We start from the raw sequence: 17,840 nt of genomic DNA, 5'->3' as shown, positions 1-17,840 counted from the left end.
TGACTCTGCTCAGTTGTGCATGAGGGCAAACCTTCTGCCAGCCTCCAGACTCTTTTTTAGAAACTCGTAGCCATATAAACTCATTTCTCCTTTCCATTTCCCCCTTACTTTAGGTCAAACAGCATTTTAAAGTCATGGTATTTTATGTAGACATGGATATTCTGCTGCTCCGCATTGAACCTTCCGTATAAGGTCATTTTCCAGTTGCATCATCAGTTGGTAGTTGATAGTGGTCCCTCGTTGCCAGGGAGGCTCATCCCCGGGTGTCATGTCCCACGCTGGGGGGAAGGCATTGCATTTACATGCTGAGTTTGGCTTCGAGACTGGCCACATTTGAGTAACATGAAGGCTGACAGAAGGAAATTCCCAGGCACAAAGTTGCTCTAGGCCTTGTTATTATTTTGGGTTTATCAGCTCACAAGCATAGTCATTAGTATCAGGGGCTCACTGTTGAACCCTCACTCCCTCCCGGTCCCCACCACTGTACCTGGGAGACTGTCGCTGCTCCCCTAGGGACCACGACAGAGCACCACTGGCCAGGAACCCAGTACCCCCCCTACTGTGGTTTTTAATTGTTGCCACTATGAGTATATCCAAACATTACCATGCACCCTGGACATATGTTCTCTACAGCTCCCTGTCAGTCATATATCATCTGTCATTGGTATCCCATACCAGTATCCCTCCATTGCCATTGTTGAAACACTCTGTGATCCAGAACTCCCCGAAATTTGAAGCCCAATATAATGTCATGGTCCCTTACTAGGGAATGGCATATAGCGATGAGTTTAAAGGATAGATAAAGAACTTGGATAAAGTTAGATAAAGAACTTAGATAAAGAATGTTGACTTGAAAAAATTCCACATCCTATTTTTTCTTTTTTTTTTTTCTTTTTTTTTTTCTTTCCCCCCCCCCCCCCCTAATTATTCAGCTTTTCTTCACAGGAGTCCTAGACCACAGCAATGTATATATATAATATACAGCACTCCCACACATCCACCAGAAAACCTTTTCCCTTCCACAGTGATACTCTTACGCATGAAGGGGTTTCTTGACACGGATTCTATTCCCAGTGAAAATGCTGTGGACAATGTTGAAATGACACAAAGCCTTTGGAATATTACTTAAGTACAGTTGATAAAACTGCAGCAAGGTTTGGGGGGATTGTCTCCAATTTTGAAAGAAATTCTCTGTGGGTAAAACGCAAGCAAATGGCATCATGTGCTACAGAGAAATCTTTCATGCAAGGCAAAATCAATCAAGGTGGCAAACTTCATTGTTGCCTTATTTTAAGAAATTGCCACAGCCACCCCACCTTCAGTAACTACCCCCTGATCAGTCAGCCATCGACATCGAGGCAGGAGCCTCCACCAGGATAAAGGGAATGACTCACTGAAGGCTCACGTGATGATTAGCATTTTTTAGCAATGAAGTATTTTCTAAATACTAGCTCTACCTCTAAAAAGGTAGCTACATTTTTTTTAGACATAATGTTATTGCACATTTAATAGACTACAGTGCAGTACAAACACAGTTTTTATTTACAGTGTGAACCAAAAAATTCACATGACTCACTTTATTATGATAATCAATTTATTACTGTGGTCTGCAGTTGAACACATGATATCTCTGAGGAATGCCTGCATTTCCTTCATGTCTCAAATGCCTGATCCATCTGATAGGGCATTCCCATCCACCTGTGCACCATCAAAGTTCGCCTCTGGTAAAAGTTTTAACAACTGAACAGCCACCTTTGCCAGGTACCAAAAGTGACTGAGGCCATTATTACTACCCAGGGGACATTGATTTAGAGTCAAAACTTCTTGGGACCCAAATTGCTGGGTCATTATATTCTTGCCATGCTCAGTACCAGATGTGGGCTGACCTGGTAAGGGAGGAACATCTGGTCGGTGGCTCATTGCAGCTATGGTAGACTCAGAAAGGAGCTGACAGCGCAAAGCTCTGTGCTGACCACAGCTCCATTAGGCATAATTCCTTGAAGGGGGACCCCAGGGGCATATCTCAGTGACTATCAAAGGCGTTTAGTCACTACCTCTGCTGAAGCCTAGGATACAAGAATCTGAAGTCCAGGATACAAGAAACTTATTCTACAAAATCTCAGGAACATGCATAAAAATAGGAACCAGGAGAATTAATTTTCTAAGAATAGCGGTGTGGTTAAAATGTAAAATAAAAAGTTGATATATAAGGGGTGTAGAGTCCTTCTTTTTAGAGGAATGAAATTGTTCTAAATTTTTTTGTGTTGATGAATGCACAGCATTGTGATTGTACTAAGAACCACTGATTATACAGTTTGGATCGAACATATGGTATGTGAATATATTTCAATAAAACTTTAATAAACAGATGAATAATTGTGCAAGAATAGTCAGAAATACCAGCTATGTACAGTAGGGGAAACAGAGAGATTGAGAGGTGAGGAATTTTCTTGTTTATCTGTTTTTGTTCATTATTATTACTACTATTGAAATAATGTAAATGCTTTAATAATGATTGTAGTGATAAATGCACGGCTATGTGATTATACCAAATACCATTGATTGTACACTTGGCTAAATTGTATGCTTTATTAATATGTGCCAATGAAATTGATTTGTTTTTAAAATTTAATATATAATGCTGGATAAGAAAGCATTATGTATTTTTAGCCTCCTTAAAGAAATTATTTCATGGTGTGTTGATTCTATATTGTCATATTGAAAAAATAAATGTGAACCCAAGAAGTCTTTGATCAGAAGAATTTTTTGAGTGAAAATTATAGTATATAGATTAGCATTCATGGAATAGAGAAGTTGAAGTTAAGTAAATACTACAACCTCTTTATATTATTGATATATTTCCTTAAAATCTGACATTTCTTCTTTGGCATTCTGAGTTTTTCAACTTATTTATTTTTTTCAATAAGTCACATACTTCATTTTACACATTTAAAAAAAGACATTTTTCTTAATGCTACTTATCATTTTTAATAGATAACTTAATTGTGGGACTTGGTGATCAATAGCAAATTGGAGACTCTAACATAACATTTTTTAAAAATGCACAAAAGTCAATATATCATTTGTGATATGCTTAGTCAAGTTTACATTGATAAGCAGAGTTCTGTTATTTTCACTCTTAACAAGAGGAACCAGAATAACTTAACAACCCTTTAACCGAGCAAGTTGCACTCTCACCGACACAGTTGTGTGAACGTGCCTTAATAATAAGGAAAACATTTGCAATGTCTTTAATAGAAACTGGATTAATTCAGCAGTTTCTAGACATTAAGAAAGTTATTCTGTTCAGTGTTTAACATTTTTAGAGATAACCACAGCCCTGGGAACTGCGTTCACTCCTGGCTAGCTGAAACTGCCCACAGTGTTTAGAGTCCACAGCTATTGTCTATCATTTTACTGGGATGTGAGACTGTTCCCTGGTTATCTCTGGCATGTAGAAACTGGGCCCAGAATAAAGCTTTTGATATCAACATCAGTAAGTAAGAAATTTCTTGTCATGTAGGGTTAGAAAATCTGATACTACTTTTACCTCAAAGGCATCTATGAACAGGTTCTTTGGTTAGACAACAGCTTCTTAGGAAATGCCGAGAGAATTGACGCAGAGTATGGACCCCTGTCCAGACGTTAATAGCAATAAAGGCTCCTCAGGGCACTGGGGGGTCTCCACAGAGGCTCTGGGGCGGCAATAGCAAGGTGATTTCTTCCCTATCAAGTGCAACATCATATCCTTCCCATGCAGAGCAAGTTGTGAATGGGGTGGGGCTTATTCCTTAGTCCTTTATTTCCTGATCCTAAACTGGATTTTGGTCCGTGGGAAAATATCCCCACACATCGATTCCCAGGGTAGGCTGGCATGATCCTTTCCTGCAAATAACCTGGTGGTGTCTTCTTATTTTCCCCTTCCCATATCAAGGAATGGTACATGCACATCTGGCGTAGAGGGGTGTGTGGAAGAAGACATGTTCTTCCTGATTCCTGGCTAACCATGAATTTAGGCTCTTTTAGTCTGGCATAATCAAGGTTTGCAGAATTGCTTTGTATGTACAAATCTCTAGACTTTACCTTTCTTGATGATACAATTTTCATCACTCTTCCATTTAGCAACTTCATTTACCTCTAGGGAATAGTCTCTTAATGGGTGTTTCTCTTAAAAGGTATGTAATAGTTTTGGCTGTGTGTTGAAAATAAAATTAGTTTGGGCATTATTTTCTAGAGAATAGATATCCATAAGATACGGATACTCAGTATAGAAGTGTCTCAGTTCTAAAACTACCTGTACATATTATTTCAGCTGGGATAAGAACGTACTCAAAAAGAAGTGTAATGAAAGAAAAAAACTAGACCTCATATGATTTCATGAATTCCTTAGACTTTTGGATTTTGTAGTAATTTTCAAATGCCATACAATATATGCAAAGTGGGTAACACTCATGGTCCTTGGTATTTCTCTTTCTCTAATATTTCTATTTTTAACTTCCTATTTCCTGTTCCATAAATCCCTGTGGTTGGACATTTTGGATATATTTCTCTCTATGTTGAATTTATTTGATCCATTCATTCAATGCTGTGTGCCATGCACTGAACAAGACCTTAAATGCAAAGTAATATAGTAGAAAGTTCCAGCTCACTAGAATCTCATATTCTAGCAAAGGCAACCATTTACCAAATTATTACCAAACATTAATGTTGAAAGTAAAATGAGTAAGATAAATACGGCAGTGAGATGAGATGGCAATGTATCCACACAAGAGGGCTGAGGAAACACTCAGAGATATTTTAATTATCTTTGAAAAAGTCACTGTTTATGGAAAAGTAACTGTAGAGTCAGAAAAGATGTGTTAGATAAACATTACTTGTTGATAGATTCCAAATGTTTTCAGTAGAAGTCAACACCAAAAGGAAAATATGAATTATTCAATAAAATTGCTAAAAATGTCATATGTCATCCTGGAGCTTCTCTAGGGAAAGTGCTAGCTTCTCCTGACTTGGGCCCTTAAATACTCAAATACTCTAGGGACACTTGCCCCATTTACTAAGCCTGCATCAGTTTGTGGCCACTCCTAGGAGGTTTCTTTACCTGCCTGAAAAGGCTCCCTCTGCAGTGGTATAGCCGCCCACACAGAAGCTACGTCCACTTCACATCGCTGAGAAGGCGTCTGGTGAGGCCTCCAAAGCATGAGGCCACTATGCACTTTAAAAAGCATCAACAGCTTTCATCAGATACTCCCTTACAAGGACTTTAGGTAAGCTGCCAGGAGAAGGCAAAGTTTAATCTTAAATATTTTACATTGCTTAACTTGGCTCTGCTGATTCATCTTTCAGGTTAATGGAACTTGGCATGAACTTAAAGATTTCCAATGGCTGCTGATTCAGGTCTTGAGAAGAGATGACATTCTAGTGTCAAGACAAATTAAAATCATAAAACGACAGGGCCAAGGAATTGAGTGAAAGCAACTTCATGGAGTTAAGGCAGCATGTAGATTCATAAAACCTCAGGGTTGTAGAAGAACCTGAAGGGCATTATGGATACTGCATTTGTCTTACCAAAGATCTGCTTTAAATACGTAGTCTTACTCTTATGCACATCTAAGGCTGCATAACATATTAAAATATATGAAAGGTAAATCTTCCTAGTTAGGGAAAGTTAGGTATAAAATAAGCACAATCATAATTTAATTTTCAAAGATAATTAATAAAAAGGTATTATATTCAGGTAGATATTAATGCTTTGGAGTAGAACTTGCTTGCTAAACCAATGAATGATATTTCTCTTTTTATTAGTCTGTAATCCTACAAATTCTGATGGTCTCGGATAAATACACAAGGAAAAATACTGGATGACGAGGAATAGAGGAGTCAAAGTTGTTTGAGATTCATTCATTAAAGGTTTTCAAGTGGACAGAAGAGCTAGGAAGGAATGGAAGATTAACAGAACAATCTGGCCAAGACTGGGGGGACACCAATGAAGAGGTAACATTTGAATCAATCTGAAGAATGCATGGGATAATGCAGAGGAACGGAAGTTAAGTAGTTCATCTTAAACAACCCTTGTATTTGCTCTTTAATGAAGAAGACTTGACTCATTCTTATAAAGGAATAGGGGGGCAATACTTTGAAGTAGAACTGGGGACATGGGCATGTACCATAAAGACACTGGAGGCCAGGCAAAGTATTTAGGAAACCATGGAAAACTGTATGCATAGTGTGGTTTTTGTGAGACTATATGATATTTGCTTTCTTGAGAAAATCATTCTGCCTGCATAATAGAGAACAGAATTGAGTGATGATACCTGATATACTTCCAGGTTCTCAAAATATACTTTTGTGACCAAAACATCATAATGCCTTTTGAATTAAAGAAACATAGAAGCATGAACACACACGTTACAAACACACATGCACACATACACACACACTACCATGCTTTTACATTAGGCTCAAAACACAGATAGCAGAGCTCCATGCAAAAGTAAATTTATTCTAGATAAGATTAATCAAATTTAGAAATGTCAGATGAGCGCAATTAATGAAAGCTTGCTGGAGGGGTTATGAACCCACTGAATAAGGGGTGACAAAATCCAAGAAAGATATTCATGGATATATGGATGCTGTCTGGCCATCCAGATTGATAAACTCAGGCTTCCACTATTCTGATCTCAAGTTTTTAACAAAAGTGCTTGGCTATTTTACACTCTATTACCATTTTCCTCTATGTGTTCTACTTGCTATTCATCTCTTCTCTGTTGACCATTAGAGCAAATGTTGGACTTTCACCTTGGAAATGGTACACCTGAAGAAAGTGCCATTTCCTTTCAAGTACTGGGTTAATTGTTACACAGGATAGTGAATCTATTTAGCACTTAGTATATGCTATACTCAAAACAATCTAATTTTATATTTACAGCAACATGTGAAAAGTTATTATACTCATTATTATACTCATTTTGCAAATTAGCTTAAAGTACCAATAGGTCCTTAGCTAACTTGAAAGTTGTGATTTCAAATTCACTTCTGTTTTAGCCCATGGTCTTTCACAAAACTTGAATTCACACAACCTGCTGATTATTCTAAGAACAGAAATCCCTTAGGAAAATTCCTGGTGCTGAATGTGTTCATACACTGGAAGCAACTTTTTTTTTTTTTTCCTGAGAATTCATAACAATTTAGTGTTGAGAGCTAATCTGGATGATCCTGGATTGAAAACAACAGTGGCAACAACAGGGATTGGCAGGCAGGGTAACAGAATGCTCGTTGCCTCGGATGGCTCTCGATCCTGAGCACAGGTGAAATTGGCGATGGCTTGTGTTTATGTTTGGCTCACCCTTTTTCCTTTGGTATATTTGAATGCATTTTTCTTGGTTTTGCTGCTTGATCTGGAGCAATAATATCCATGAGAAAGGACTGAGATCTTTAGTAAAGAACTCTTTGTACTGACTAACGGGACCACAGGCAGCGACTCAAAGTTAGCAGAATATCAAATAGTGAAAATTTTTCTTCTTTTCCAATTTGGATGCCTTTTATTTCTTTTTCTAACTCTGGAACGGATCAGGGCATGTGGACAATCTTCTATCTCCTGATGAACTGAACTGCTACTAAGGCAGAGGCCTTTTAACACTTCCTTAGTAAATTAGGAAATGTATTATAAAATTTCTCATTTTTGCATGGGTTGTTTTATATGAGCTTTCTGACTGTAGCATTGTCTTGCTAATCCTAGTATCAATTTAGCACCTGTCTCAGAGCATTGCAAGTGTTCAATAATGTTTTGAATTTAATTGAACATAACATGAAAAAAACACTAGTAAAAACTAGCTTTAGCTGGTTTAGAAATGGGGTCTGTAACCCCATATATACATATGCAGACATGTACGGAAAAATATTTCTATTTTCACCATAAATTTCAGCCAAGTGAGAAGCATTTGGATGGCATGAAAGTGGGTGTGCCTTTTCTTTTACCTTATACAGGTTAGGGTCTTGGGAACTACTACTTGTTTAGTATTCCCTTAAGAATTTGCCTAATTTCAATACTGATTTTGTTATTAACTCATGTGGTGCCCTATTATTTTAACATATCTCTAAACAGTCTTTTAAATCACAATGTGGAAGAAATTAATTTTCCCTTCATCCTTCCATGATGACCATGTTCAGCATAAATCATGTTAAAAAATACATGAAATCTGTATGAATATCATAAATTTGGGCCCAGCCATCTCTTTTATGGTCCAGTCTCAGATTTCTCAGCTTAGGTAGCAATGTCTTACCAAGATGACTGAACTTCATGAAATTCGAAACAGCGACCTAAAATAAAAGACAAAAGTCTTTAGGACTTGCCTTACCCTTTATCAGGTCCCTGATGTCTAAGTACCTCAATCCTTTGCCATTAATCATTTAAATCCAAGAATTTTTAGTTACATTGCTGGTCTCAGTCCAAATATTTGCTTTAGGAAAAACAGAAAACAACACCTAAAGCAAAGTTGATTTTCTCTAAGCATATTCAAGAGAAACTATTTAGTTATAGTTTCTGGTGATTAGCCACTAAAATCTCATATTTAAATGAACAATATTTCAAGATGACAACAGAGACTAAATATAGTTAATCTTTCAGGTTATGCAGAATGTCATTTGAAAAAGTTAAAAAAAATTGCTACACCAAAACTATACCAAAAAGAGACTGACCAAAGATTATGAAAATATAGCTCATTTCCTGGCATGGTGCTTTCAGTTAAACTCACTGAAGGGCCTGCCAGTCTACTTTCTAGGAGATCATTTTTATTTACACTTTTCCATTAAACATTTTATTCACACATTTTGCTATATTTCAAAATTTTGTATTTGCTGCTGCCATTATCAGTTTCAAAAAATGCATCCACATTACTTTGAAATATGCAATACAGAAAACAGAGTTTGCATCAGCCACTTTAGGACTAATTATTTTACTAAACTATAGCAGAATACCTAGTCAAAATAATAGCACAGGTGTTTCAAATTCCACTGTTTACACGGATCTGTTTTATGAGGCTTTAGTAATGTTTATTTTTTCTATTTACTTTAATATCTTCATTTTTCAAAGATTTATCATGTTATATATAGACTTTTTCTTCCAGTGTCACTTGGATAATGAAATTATTTTCTAGGTATCCATTGGAATACATCTAGGTACCATTTTTTTTCTACTAATATTCCATTCATTGCATGGATGCAATTATTACTACTGTACTAAAACAAAGTATTTTATCATTCCTTCAGTATTCAATTGCCTCATACATAAAACTTTTTAATAGATTGAGGTTAACAGTTGACATGCATTATTGTGTTTTGTGTAATTGTACTAATGTAGATGATGCCAAAAAAAAGAACAAATCCCCCCCCACACTACAAATAAACCAAATTTCTTTCTTTCTTTCTTCCTCTCCATATGCCTCTCCTTCCCCCTCACCCTCCCTTCCTTCTTTCTTTTATTTCAAATGCTCTCTAGGAAAGTGTTATTGTGAAATGGAATTTTTGTGTTATTTTTGTGTTACCGAAGGCACTATATATATTCATTTTCCTATATCAGTTTTTTAATAATTAACATCAAATCAAAGAAAATAAAAAACTTGCATGTCTATTCAGAGGTTTTCTTACAAACACTGTAGAATATTGTTACAAAAGTCAGATTTTTTTTATTCTTAGCAGATCCATAATATTGAAATGTATATTTTTCTAAATTGTCAAGATTTAATCTAATGACTGCTACCTAACGATTTTATTTTTCCTCAGTGAGGAATATTGGGTTTCACATCTGTGTCCTAAACACTGCAGGGAATTTGCACCAATTTAATCCCCCATCAGCAATGTACGCTGTCCTGTAGACTTACATTCTCTCCGATGCTTGGTATTTTTAGACTTTTGCTTTCTTTGCCCAGTAAACGGCACACTTATATTCAAGAAGAAGGAGTGGGGCTGGAGGGCCCCAGTCCTCTTAGGCTGAGTTTGTTTGAGGCTGGACTGGAATTCTGTGAAGACTCTGGCCATGTCTGGCTCAGCCCTTCTCCTGGGGCAGGGGCCTGCAGGACTTCCAGCTGAGATCCTGGTGCGCTGCGAGATTGAGCAAAAACTCTGCTCTCGTTTTACCCTTCAGCTTAGTTTAGTATCTCTTTGCTCCAGGCAGTTTAAGAATTTTGCCAATTGAATGGAAGCCATAGATGGAGTTAATGTCCCTCGAGCATTCGATCTTGTCTTTTCTGTGCTAAGCAACTGCGAAATCCCTGCTGGCTTCTCTCTCCCCAGCATCAGCCTCTTCGGAGGGAAAGTCTGGCCCTCCATTTTACAAAAGCAGTGGTGTAAACTACAATGTAACTATAACCATGCTTAGTGGCAATGCTCCAAAATGTGTTCAGCAACTGCAATGAATGTACCTCATTAATGAAAGAAGTTGTCAATGTGGGGACAAGTGGGAGGTGTGGGGAATGGGGCATATGGAATCCTTATATTTTTTATGTAACATTTTATGTAATCAAAGTATCTTTTAAAAATAAATTAAAAATATATTTAAAAAATGCATAGAAGAACTTGTATCATTGATTTAGAGACAGTGGCCCCCAGAGGTTCTGAGGGGAGGGAGAGGGAATAATAGGTGGAACCTGGGGCATTTTGGGGGCACTGGAATTGCCCTACATGACATTGCAATGACAGATACAGGCTATTACATATTTTGTCAAAACTTATAAAATTGTGTGGTGCAAATTGTAAAGCATAATGTAAACTACAGACCATGCTTAGCATTAAAAGTGATGCTTCAACATGAGTTCATCAATTGGATTAAATGCACCCCACTAACGAAGGCTGTTGTTAATGTGGGAAAGTGTGGGAGGGGGAGGGAGTGGGGCATATGGGGATCCCCTATATTTTTTATGTAACATTTATGCAATCAAAAACTTTTTAAAAAGATTTTAAAAAGCAATGAAGACATCATAACCAGTTTCATTTTTTGCAAATGTTCTCTATTAGTTTGTGCCTTTATTCTTCACTCTATTCATGGTATGTTTAATGAAAATTTTACTAAAATTTCCCTACTTTTTTTGGCCTTGTTTAAGAAATGTTTCCTTATCTTAAGATAAGAAGATATTTTTCTAGATTTTTTTAAACATTAAAATTTTTGCCACCCACATACATGACTTGATCATTTTGGAATTTATTTTTGCATATTTTTGAGGTCATGATCCTGTTTCATTTTCCCCTTTGAATAAAAACAGATGTCCTGCTATAATTTACTGACCACTTCATCTTTCCCACTAATTGATGTGTCCCTTCTCTGATCTGAAGACATGTACATACGTAGATATGCACACACACATACACACACATACACATACTTCTGCAATCTCTATTTTATTAATATGTCTATTTTTTCATGGTTACACTGAGAGCATCTTATCCTAATTAATACTGTTCTAGAATAAACCTTAATGTCTAATAGAACTAATTTCCTCTCCTGGTTCTTCAGGAGTGCCTTTCCACTTTAAAAGCCTTTGGTATTCCAGTTTAATTTTAAAGTCAAATGTCAAATTCCATAAAAGCAAATTGATAGTTCATTTCAAATTGCTTTAAATCTATGTATCATTCTGACAGTGGAATTGCTATTTTAATTAATTGTGTTTTCCATTTTAAGAACATTATATATCCCTTCCTTTTTATGTATTGTCTTTCAAAAGAATTTTACATGTTTTACATATATTTCCTTTTTTCGTTAGAAATTTTTTATGTGCCATTCATTTTATGTTGCAATTTAAAATAGTATATATATTATAATTATACTTTTTCAGTGTTGGTTGTCAGGCTATACAAATTCAATTGAAATGTGGAAATATCCTATATTCTATAAAATTGTTAAACTCCATTATTAATTGTAATTACTTGCCCATAAATTCTTTTTACTTTTCTTTATATACAATCATCTCATCCGCAAGTAATAGTTTCTTGTTTCAAAAGTGACAATTTCTCTATTTCCTGTCATATCATTTCAACATAATTGATATTGAATTTCTAGAATCTCTGCTTTGGAAGGGAGGTTTCTTTGCTGCCCTACAAATCTCAGGCCTCTGCTTTGCAGCTTGTCCAAGTACTTAGCTTCTTAAAACCAAGGCTCTGGGCCAGCAGATCCTCCTAAAAACACATCCTCCTAAAAACAAACACTCAACCACCGGCTTCAGCTCTAGCTTACCCCAAGGACTCCTGCTTTCTTCTGGCTTTTGCTCTCCCATGACCTGCTTCCTATTCCTGCAGTTTAAAAATGTTGCTGCTGCTTTTTGAAAAAGTGGTTGTTTCTTTTCGATATTTTTTATGATTGCATTTCTGGAAGAGTTTGAGGTTAGTCTAAAGTTTTACTCAAGCTCTGTTGCTGGGAATTTCACATTTTATTTGTGTTTTATTATGTTTTGATTAAGATAGGAAATATTGCCGCATATTTTTATGCTGGTGGGAATTATTCAGCAGCCTTAGAAGAACTAACAATGAAGGAATGAGAAGAGGCAACTGAGTGCTGCCATCTTTGGGTGACTGAGCCAAGAGGAGATGGGATTGCAGGTACAAGGGAAGGGCTGTCCTAGGGCACAGATAGTGTGTCCACAGCAACAGGGAAGGAGAGGAGTAGGGGTTGACACACATAGATTTGTGGAGCTGAAAGTCAGCCTAGGGCCATTGCCTGCCTTTTCTCCAGCTCTTACTAATCGTGGAGTTTCCCCAGAGCTATGTTTAATGTCCCTTTCACTTCTTCTCTGGTAGACTTTTTCTTCTCCTGTGGTGATCTTCATGTTAGCCACATTTTCAGGGCACTTTTCTTGAAATTTCTGAAAGACAATGGCCATCATATTTGGTGTCCAGCACTGATTGGGATATTCACGTTTTATTCATAAAGTTGTACAGCTTTTCTAGAAGTGCAGCGCTTAACTGTGTGCAGTTAAGAGCTATCTTCAATCAACCTTATGGCTATATTGATCTTTCCTCAGTAGTCCTAAGTGAACATGAACTTTAGTGCACCACAGTGGAAAATCCTTTGTCCAAGGAGATGTGGGGTGAATAGTTACTTAATTTATTTGGGGGGGAAGTTTATAATAACACAGTGACTGTAAAACTTCGGTCACGGTAGTCTGTGTCTTTGAATTTTGTTTTCTCCATCTCTAAAATGTAGAGGTTTCACTAGATCATCTTTAAAATCTCCATCAGGCCTCACACTCAGACAGGCAATTCTGGAGCTGGAGTTCAAACCTGGACATGATTAACGCTAAGCCTATCACACTCCGTTACGCTGTCCATTCTTCACAGAAATTGGTAAATAAGCCAAATGCAATCAAGTTGAATTTGTCAATGAATGAAACTAAATTTTGTGTCTAGTATCAGATGATTGAGATTGAAATATATTGTTAATTGGTCAGATATACTTTAGTTTATAATTAAAATGAGACCATCTGTTTAATGAATGGAAGAAAAAAAGAGGGACAACCATAATCCCTTCACTCCCATTATTTCTGAAACTTTTGAGGAAGACAATTAAGCCTTACAGCTTGTACATTTCTGTAAGTCTTGTCTTGGTTTCTTTATTTCTCATGATTCCTTATGCATTTTCATATATAGCTGTCTCCCAGGAGCAAAGTACTAATCAGATTCCAAACCTTTCAGCCCTTAAACACTGAGGTTACACATTGATTACAACACGCTTGTAATTGATAGCTTCCAACATTTTTGAAAGAGTGGAAAACACATAATTTCCCAAAGTTTTTGGATGAGAGCAAGTTTCCTATCTTACTTGATATTAATAGCATTTTAATGTTTCTCAAACAAGGACTAATTTCGTTTCCAACATTTATGATACGATATTCTTCAGTCATGTCTTAGTTTGTAAAGGAGGCAGGGGATGGGGTTGCCGTTTACTTGTTTTAGGCTTAGTTTCAACACAGCCCATGAGCAGCACAGCACGACAGCAGTGGTCCCCTCTGGTGGCCAGGACCAGCCCCTGAGAGGCGATGCAGTGTAGAAACAGCAAGAGAGCAAAGGGGAGCTGCGCCCTTGGCCTGGACACCGGCAACAGCCCTGCTGTGCCAGCGACACCAGGATTCCTTTGCCTTTGTTTCTTACATTTCAAATGTTTAAATGAATCAGGAGTACGTGTTACATATATTTTAGATACCAGCGGTTTCTCACAGGCATAGAGAGGCTCCGTGGTACAGAGGGTTCTGTCACTGCCAGAAGCCTCAGCGACAGCTGCGGGTTTTCATTTACGGTGAGAGGAGGCTTCGACACATCCATTCTGGTTTTTCTCAGGATTTATCTAAAGAGTCGGCTTATATTAAGAAGATGTGATGTCTCGTTGCTTCGTAGGCCGAGGACTGAGAACCGCCTTCCCTGCCCCTGCCCTGCCCTGCCTGCCTTGGGGGAGAGAGCAGTTCTTTCTTAAACGAAGGTGGAGGAGGCAGGTGTTGTGAGCAGGGCACCAGGGCTATCCGAAAGCCCACTGATCCTTAGCCCCAGGGGAGAATTAACGGGCTAGAGCTACACCACATGATGCTGGCTTCCCTCGTTATTGATTTAATGTCCATCTTAGGTAGTTAAGTGGCATGAAAATCCACGGAAAGTAGTCTCTGGCCCTGAGAGGTGACTAACAATAGGCATGGCTCTTACATCCTTTAGGGTCGAAAATTTGGCAGACCGATATTTATTCTACTTCTGAACAATAAGAAACTAATACATAATTCTTTATTCTCTACTCTGGTTTTGATAATGATTTTCTCTTTTTAAGGAATAATAGTTCTGAGGAGGTGTATATAAGTGAATTTTAATATTATGATTCAATTGCAATGGATATGTTTATAATATAAAGAGTCCCTCTTTCAAAGAAGATAGTCACATTGAACAATTGTCTTCTATGTCTTTTTTTGTGTTTAGATATCCTTAGGTCAGTAAGGATTTAGGTTAAGAAAATTTAAATATATCCTAGATGTTTTTAACTTTCATTTTTAAGTTTCAGGCTGTTAGAATTGAACTTGGCTATTTACTATTGTGTTATGGACTACAACTCATTAAAATAATATAATTTTATGAAAGAATTATGCAGTTGGCTTTAATATGATTGTCTGATGATTAAAATAAGTCCTTACTCCTCAAAACAAGAAAAAGAAATGAGAAAAATAAAAATATTGTTTATCATTGTATTACAATAGATAGTATGTTTGTCTTTCTGCCTGTATTCCCCCATCTCAACTTCTCCCTCTTAATAAATTCTGGAATCATGCTGCAAGTTTTAGTGTTTTTTTAACTTCCTATGTTAGGAAAATACATATGAATGTTTAATAAAATTAAACAGTGCATCTCAAGGTAAAACTCAAGGTAATAGATAGAAGTAGATTATAATCATGTAAAAAAATTTCTCAAATCAATTACTAGAAAATTATAACTGTTAGAATTATGATTTTCAGAGGTAAAACCATGGTTACATACAACTATAGAAAGAACACCTGTCAAGATTTTTTCAACTCATTAATGAGGGAGCCAATTAATTCGTTAAGGTCACTAAGAAATTGCTATATCAGAAATGAAACTGGCTTGGGCCCAACTGTGCCTTAAAGTCTTTGCGGCGATCTGTTCCAAGGCTTAGAATTTAGTTGATTCTATATTGGACAAAAGTCTACAAATTAACCTCTGCCCCTACAGAGTTTACAAATAGACTAGAAGAAAGAAAATCAAGCCGTATTATTTAGGTTCTCCAGGAAAATGGAACCGACAGGGTGTGTGTACCTGAGTATATATAAATATGAGATTCATTACAGGAATTGGCTCATGTTACTCTGGGGACTAGCAAGGCCAAGTTCCACAGGGCAGGCTGTGAGGTGGGCACTTTGATAAAGGTTTCCATGAACTCCCCGGCAGAAGTTGGCTGGCTGAAGAAGTAACAGAAATCCTTCTTTGGCACTGCTGAGACCTGTAAGACCCTCACCTGATTGGATGATACTTCTTTCACTGCTGAAGCCAATCTCTTTTGTTGATTGTAGATGTCATCAGCAGTAGATGCCATCAATTTCTTTTAAATCCATGAAATATCCTCACAGTAACATCAGGTCAGTGCTTGCTTGACCAAACAACTGGACACCATCACCTAGCCAAGTTGACATGTGGACGGAACCATTGCACAAGCCCAGACATACACTGAAAGAACACAAGTAAACTCTTATTGAATAATTTTGATGCCAGAAATTTGTTCCACATAATTACTAAGCCATTCTAAGCATTGGCTATCTATGGGGAGGAAACAGAATTAGTATGCTCAACTCTTATATAATTTACTGCCACGCCGGGAAAAAAACATGTATTTAAATAGGACTTCCCTCTCCATATCCCTAAAACCCAAATAAGGGAGTCTGGCACAGAGTGACATCTGAAGTCCTGCAGATCCAAAAATCACATCTTGAGCCCATATTTCACTGATTTGTGACTTTGGTTTCTTTAAACATCTAAGCCTTGATTTGAGAAAAAGGTAAAATATGTAAAATGGAAATAACAATAGTACAAAATTTACATAACTAGGTGAAGAGTATTTGAGAAACTAAACATAAAAATTTAGCTGGCATATGCTAAGCACTCAATAATAAATATTAGCTCCTTTATCTTCTGGCATATTTTAGTCAAGACTCATTTACGTACCAAACTATACTTCAAATTTTAAAATATATTTTTACTTATCACTCAGCAGGACTGCCAAAAATGCAATTTTTGCAATCTACCCAAACTTGGCTGCAGCTCTTTTTTTGTGTGTGTGTGCTTTAGCACCTGTAATTATGATAAATCCGAAGAAGTGATGTTGATGTCTAACATTGGGAATCGTTGACATGTGAATTGTTACTTATTTAATTTTAATGAGTACCAGTAGGGCACCCAAAACTATGTTTCAGAATCATTTTCTTTGTATCATAGTCTTTTACTGCAGCCAAAGGAATAATGAGATTTTATATTTTTGTGTCAAGTTATTGATGATCGATGACTAATGAGGGCAATGTTACTTAAGCACTCAGGTTCTACGTTTTCAGATGTGAATGGACTTGTGCATGTTTTATTCCAAAGAGGAAAGGATAGTAGACACGTGTATACGAATTTTGAATGTATACATATCTTCATACAAGTTTTTATTTCTTTTGAGTGAGGCAATAAATCCCAATAGGAAAGACTGTAGTCACCAAAGCCATGCTGCCCAGCTACAAGTGCTCCTCTGCCACCGCGTATGCTGCCGCATATGCTGTCGCCCAGGCAGGGCACTTTCCTGGGCCTCATTATCTCCGTATTTCAGTAACTGCAGGAACCCACCTCATAGATGTGCTGTGGGTGTCAGTGGGTTAATTCACATCCTGCACTTAGAAGAAGGCCTGGTGGATTGTGCGTGGTTGTCAATACTTCTTAGATAGTATTAATGTTTATTTATTTCCTTGATCGAAGTAACACATATCACAAGCCAACCCAGTGAATTTCAAATGGAAGTTGAAAAGGAGACATTTATCAGTTTTCTTCCATTATATATATGAAAGAATTTTATATGTGTGTGTATAGTATATAAATATATATACGCACACGTACATATAATTCCTTCCATCTAAGGTACTATACCTCAGTAGGGAATAAATAGAATCTATTCAATGACTTATCAAGTTGAGCTGCATAGTATCTGCTTCTCTAAGTATCTGAGAATAGAGACTTTGAATCCTTGTTAACTTGCACTTGTGCGGACTCAATACATTTTAATTTAATGGTTAATTCAACAAATCAATTTTGAAATATGCATCAGAATTTGGAAAAAAATTACA

General features: G+C 36.9%; 1 pseudogene; it reads right to left on the bottom strand.

The window, feature by feature from the left end:
- Positions 1-14,301, bottom strand: part of LOC101416388 (DNA-directed RNA polymerase III subunit RPC4-like) — a 35,960-nt pseudogene extending 21,659 nt beyond the window's left edge.
- Between the last annotated feature and the right edge of the window lie 3,539 nt (positions 14,302-17,840).

The sequence above is a fragment of the Dasypus novemcinctus genome, chromosome 27, assembly GCF_030445035.2.
Source record: "Dasypus novemcinctus isolate mDasNov1 chromosome 27, mDasNov1.1.hap2, whole genome shotgun sequence".
Taxonomy (NCBI): Eukaryota; Metazoa; Chordata; class Mammalia; order Cingulata; family Dasypodidae; genus Dasypus; species Dasypus novemcinctus.
Note: the sequence above shows the minus strand (reverse complement) of the source record. Positions and strands in the feature narration are given on the sequence as shown.